The following is a 6,000-nucleotide window of genomic DNA, read 5'->3' as shown; positions in this document are numbered from 1 at the left end:
CAGCCAGTCTGATAATTAGGGATGCTGAGAAGCTTGACATAATAATTTCGCGTTTACCTCACTTTCTTATACACCACAATTGCTATTCAAATCAGGCATAGAATGTCATGGGCATTTGTTCCCAACAATTATTTTTTTAGACAAAAACTTTTGCAATGACTATTACTTTCATTCACATCAGATGTGAAAACATGCACTGCCAAATACCATAAAATTTTAATTTTCTCTCCTTAAGACAGGCAATTTCATGGGGTAGAAATGTTATGTTTAATTGCATTTTAAGAAATAAACATACAAAATATTAATTTTATATTTGAACGACGCAACAAATCTTAAACATGATAACATGAAATTTATTGAAATTAACTTGAATTTCTGGTTCTATGTTCTTATCGTTAGTTATATCCGTTACAAATTAGTAAAATTAACGACTTTCGAACTTAAGACCTAAAATTGCTTGTACTAGATATGAATTCGTTAATTAAAAAAGGTTGTGTTAGAAATTAACATCGTAATAAACTCTAAGTGGTGTCAGACTTTTAGAAGATTTATTTATTTTTCAAGCAGACGAAAAAAACATCAGTGATGAACTAAAGCGGCAGATGTGTAATTGATCTAGCTTTAAAATACACCTAGATAATGTCGTCTGATAACAAACGTTCTCCTCAACAAATCATAAAGTCACTTGTTGAAAAATGAATGAAAATCCCAGTCACTTGCATTCCAATAAAATCACTAGAAAAAAATGACAGGCTGTGCAAGACTTTCTTGTAATAAAAATTTCAATGATATCTTGGCAAAACAATATGTATCAAAATTAGGCATGGAAGTCATGGGAACATCGCTCGCTAGAAAATGCATTATACTTTAAATGTAACGGACATAGATGAATATGCTGTAGTGTTTATGTGATGTGCAGAAAGCAGCGCAACAAGCAAACAAGAAGACAACGTGAATAATAGGTATGGGTAGGTAAAGGAACAATATATCTGTCGACAATGTACTCATCTAACAAATGTAGCGGAGCATTGTCGCATGTACAGACTTTAATTAGGATGTTTCGTTTAATCATAGTAATGTTCATTTCCCATGGAGTGTGTATACTAATGTTAAGGTTAAGAAAGATGATTAAATGAAAGAGAAATGATAATGTCTTCTGGAAATGTCATTAAGCAGTTGTATTATGAGATATTTGTAAAGTCTGACACTTTTATTCATTCGAGTCTAATTTTACTTTTTATTTAATTATATAACACCAACTTCAGATCACCGATACAGAAAACCATTTATACAATCCTGTAGTGTAGAATGCACTTTTCTGTCCCCATCTCCATTTCCACTCCCACCCAAATCAATTTCCCTTGCAGTTGCTACTAACGTGACATTTAAGAGACAAAACATAGCAGCCCCTATCGCAATACTTTTGATAATTTTCTTTTCGTTTTGTCTGCTCTTTCTTTCTTGTTTTTATTTCCCTTTGGGTACCTGTCCTATAACCATGACGGGACGTGAAAACAAAAATATAACATCGCCGTCTGAAATTTCACTGTCTTTGCATTTTAGTTCAATGCAATTTTATGCGTCAGCAGTTTTATCTATAGGTTTTGTCGACATCACAACATTTATTGTGTTTCTGTCTTTGGTCGACTCCCATGCCTCCACTACATAAAACATTGACATTTATCATTTATCATGTCCGGTGTCCTGTTATCGTGAAGGGCACTGCGCTAGATGTGTATTAGTGGCTCTAATGCCTGACCACGACACTCGAGCGGACACGCACTGACCATGTTTGACAATTTTGTTCACAATACTTACTTAATTCGGAATTACGTCTACAACATACAAGACCTATATAATAATAAAAGTTGTATTCGGCTATTTAATGAAATGTATTTGACATTTGTACTTTAAAATACATTGGGCAGTATTCAAGGGTTGATAAAGAAGTATTCGATAACAGTCTCGGTGATATCTAATATCTACTTTCGTGGAAATTGACATAAAATTGACAAAATCTGTATATTGTGCAGGATCTTGTATGAGGTTCTATTTGATATGTGATATATAAAACAAGCCCTTTTAAAATAAAGGTGTCTTTGCTGAGCTAAAATGAATAAAAATTGTACGTTTCACAAATTTCATATCAAATGAAAACGAATTTAATATTCTTTATAATATTATCATTATTTAGGCAAATATTGCTGTAAACAGACATTTTCACGTCAAATCATTGCGGCTGTGCGTCAACAGCATCCATTGTCAGAATGTAAACTCATTGAGTGAGTGACGTCATTTCTTTATATAAAGTGACATCACAATAACTTAAATCATACATGTGTTATACGCAATATCTGGGTATATTAATAAGATTACAAGACATTCATGTATTAAATGTTTATAAAGGATACAGAATGATACAGTAAGATATCTAATAACAAATAAGAGAATTCAAGAAATTATTAATATATAGGAATGGTATAGTAATGAATCGTTGATACAATGTAGGTAACCAGATTTAGTGCACGTTTGTTGTATGTATGTATGCTTTAAATGGTCAGGTTAGTCACACGCCGCTAACGAAACAAATGCATGTCGGACAAATCACACAACTGTCATATGTCAACCGATCTGTTATGATTACTCATGCTAAATATCCAGCAATCACATACATGACAACGCGTGTATATCATATACCGTGATTACTATTGTTATTATCCTCAATTTCACCAAGCAATTTACTGTAAAATCATTCTTTATTTTCTTGTGTGGTCTTAAAATTCGTTGATGTCGTGATTACTGTTATTCCACGAATCCACATGTTCATTAAATAATAACCCAATAGAGACTGACATAGATTACAGCACTACTGGACTTTTCAAACAAGATTTATTCACGAAATCACATATCGGCAATCATTACATATTGTTGTAAAACCATGAAATTTGAGCCAATGAAAATATTTTATATAGGTATAATGTCCGCGTGTGTCAAAGTATAGTATTTACCTCACTATAATGCCCGGGCTTGTCACTGTATAGTATTTACCTCACTATAATGCCCGAGCCTGTCACTGTATATTATTTACCTCAGTATAAAGCCCGGGCTTGTCACTGTATATTATTTACCTCACTATAAAGCCCGGGCTTGTCACTGTATATTATTTACCTCACTATAATGCCCGAGCCTGTCACTGTATATTATTTACCTCACTATAATGCCCGAGCCTGTCACTGTATATTATTTACCTCACTATAATGCCAGGGCCTGTCACTGTATATTATTTACCTCACTATAATGCCCGGGCTCGTTACTTTATATTATTTACCTCACTATAATGCCAGGGCCTGTCACTGTATATTATTTACCTCACTATAATGCCAGGGCCTGTCACTATATATTATTTACCTCACTATAATGCCAGGGCTTGTCACTGTATATTATTTACCTCACTATAATGCCCGAGCCTGTCACTGTGTATTATTTACCTCAGTATAAAGCCCGGACTTGTCACTGTATATTATTTACCTCACTATAATTCCCGAGCTTGTCACTGTATATTATTTACCTCACTATAATGCCCGGGCTCGTCACTGTATATTATTTACCTCACTATAATGCCAGGGCTTGTCACTGTATATTATTTACCTCACTATAATGCCAGGGCCTGTCACTATATATTATTTACCTCACTATAATGCCAGGGCTTGTCACTGTATATTATTTACCTCACTATAATGCCCGAGCCTGTCACTGTATATTATTACCTCACTATAATACCCGGATTTGTCACTGTATATTATTTACCTCACTATAATGCCCAGGCCTGTCACTGTATATTATTTACCTCACTATAATGCCCAGGCCTGTCACTGTATATTATTACCTACCTATAATACCCGGATTTGTCACTGCATATTATTTACCTCACTATAATGCCCGGGCCTGTCACTGTATATTATTTACCTCACTATAATGCCCGAGCCTGTCACTGTATATTATTTACCTCACTATAAAGCCCGGGCTCGTCACTGTATATTATTTACTTCACAATAATGCCCAGGCTTGTCACTGTATCGTATTTGCCTCGGTATAACACCCCACCTTAGCCACTGTATATAATAGTTTTCCTCACTATAATGTCCGGGTTTGTCACGGTATACTATTTACCTCGGTATAACTCCCCGCGTTAGTCGCTGTAGAAGATTTAATGCCTGCTTTTGTCGCTATGTATCGTTAACCTCGGTTTGTTTCTATTTGTTTATCATATGCCTTATCAATTCCAAATTATACAGACCTGAAATTAAATCACGATTTTTTATGCAAGAAGTCGTCAACCGACAGGCAAACTCGTACCACAGATTTTCCAAAGATGCTGGTTGATGGGGAAGTTTTACGATCGTGTTTGATGCTCGTTAGTTTGCCTGTTGATTCCGTTGTTGTATATCTTGTTCTCATTGGAGAAACTGACATTACTTACTTTGATTAACCAAGTTTTTTTGGCGGCGGTAGTCGATGAAACTGAAGATGCTTTTCCGGAACACATAGTCTTATTCCCCTTTAGTAAACCTTTCTTTTGTTCATAGTTTGCCCTAGTGTGATTGAATATGAGTTTGGATTAGGATTATGTTAGGCGGTATTGCCTTCGTTGTTTAAGCGAATTGCCAGACATTTGTATTATCCAATTTTTTCGATTGCCAACATTTGCATAAAAATAGCACCCATATATACGAAATTAAATACAGTTTGGTAGTATCTTAGTGTTCCGTTGTTTTCATCAAAGACTAGGAAAGATATTTTTATCGAGATGACATTAAAATAGTCCATTTCTTTGGTGCAAATCTTCGGTATTTTCTAATATGGTAAAGTGTATTTGGGTAAAAAGAAGATAACAGAATCTAAGAGGGTGCCGAAACAGAAACGAAACGCGATACAGAAGTCAATTATTATATCTAAAATATACATGTAAGGTCCTCATTGACACTGGCAATAAAGTTATTGAGATATTTATGATGAAGTAGGAACAGAGACGGTTAGATTGTTCAGTGGGGATTTGGACCTCATGTAGCATCTGCTATTTTTATATTTATTTTTCACATTGTAATATAGTTTTGAATTTCATATCGAAAAAGGCTTAAAGTTTTTAATGGCGAATAAGGAAAAGTTAAAATGACCGAAAGAAATGTCAAAATCTCGAGGGGTGTTTCACTAGCCCTGTAAGTCAATACATTTAGTATTTTTCATGTCTGATTAATTAATCAGAAAGTTAAGTGCATATGTATATTATTAAACGATACAATTGTTTTGCATGAATTGAAACAGGTTAGTTTTTATGATCCGTTTTTTAGAGTCCAAAGAGAAACTAAATGTAGTTTATAATTTGTCACAATAACGTAGCGTGTCGTATTCAGTCAACCGAAAATCATCAAATATAAGTCAAGACATTCAAATATACGTACATGAAAACATGCCATGTATAATACAAAACATGCATGCCATTACAGTCTTTTTATGGATACAAATACCTGTGAAGAACACGGTATTTGACCTTGCTATTGCTGTAAGAATGCTCTTTAACTTTGGGAGACGTCTGGTGTTTTTTTTATAGCAGTCCCTGGTCAAACATTATTTTCCCACGATTTTTTTCATTATACAAAAATAGTTCAACACTTAACATGTCAACATAACATATATATTTAGCTTGAAATATAGATATATACTCTATGGTCATAGCTGTAATCAAAGGCTAGCGAGGAACCGCTTGGTTATCATAGAAAAATACATGACATGTTTATTCTGAGCTGGCGATAGGTACCTGTCTCCACAGGTAGCACCTCTGTACACTTATAGTTAGCATATCCGGCAGGATCAACACATCGGTATGTATGCGACTTCCGTTTTTCATATTTATTGTCGAACTTACCATGATAAAACACTTTTTGTGTTTAGTAGGCTTATTGGTAGTTGCCCGGATGTACATGATCTAGACGACTGATGTGT

The sequence above is a fragment of the Ylistrum balloti genome, unplaced genomic scaffold (genome assembly GCF_031769215.1).
Source record: "Ylistrum balloti isolate Yb309-2 unplaced genomic scaffold, AGI_CSIRO_Ybal_v1 Utg370568, whole genome shotgun sequence".
NCBI classification, from domain to species: Eukaryota; Metazoa; Mollusca; class Bivalvia; order Pectinida; family Pectinidae; genus Ylistrum; species Ylistrum balloti.
Note: the sequence above shows the minus strand (reverse complement) of the source record.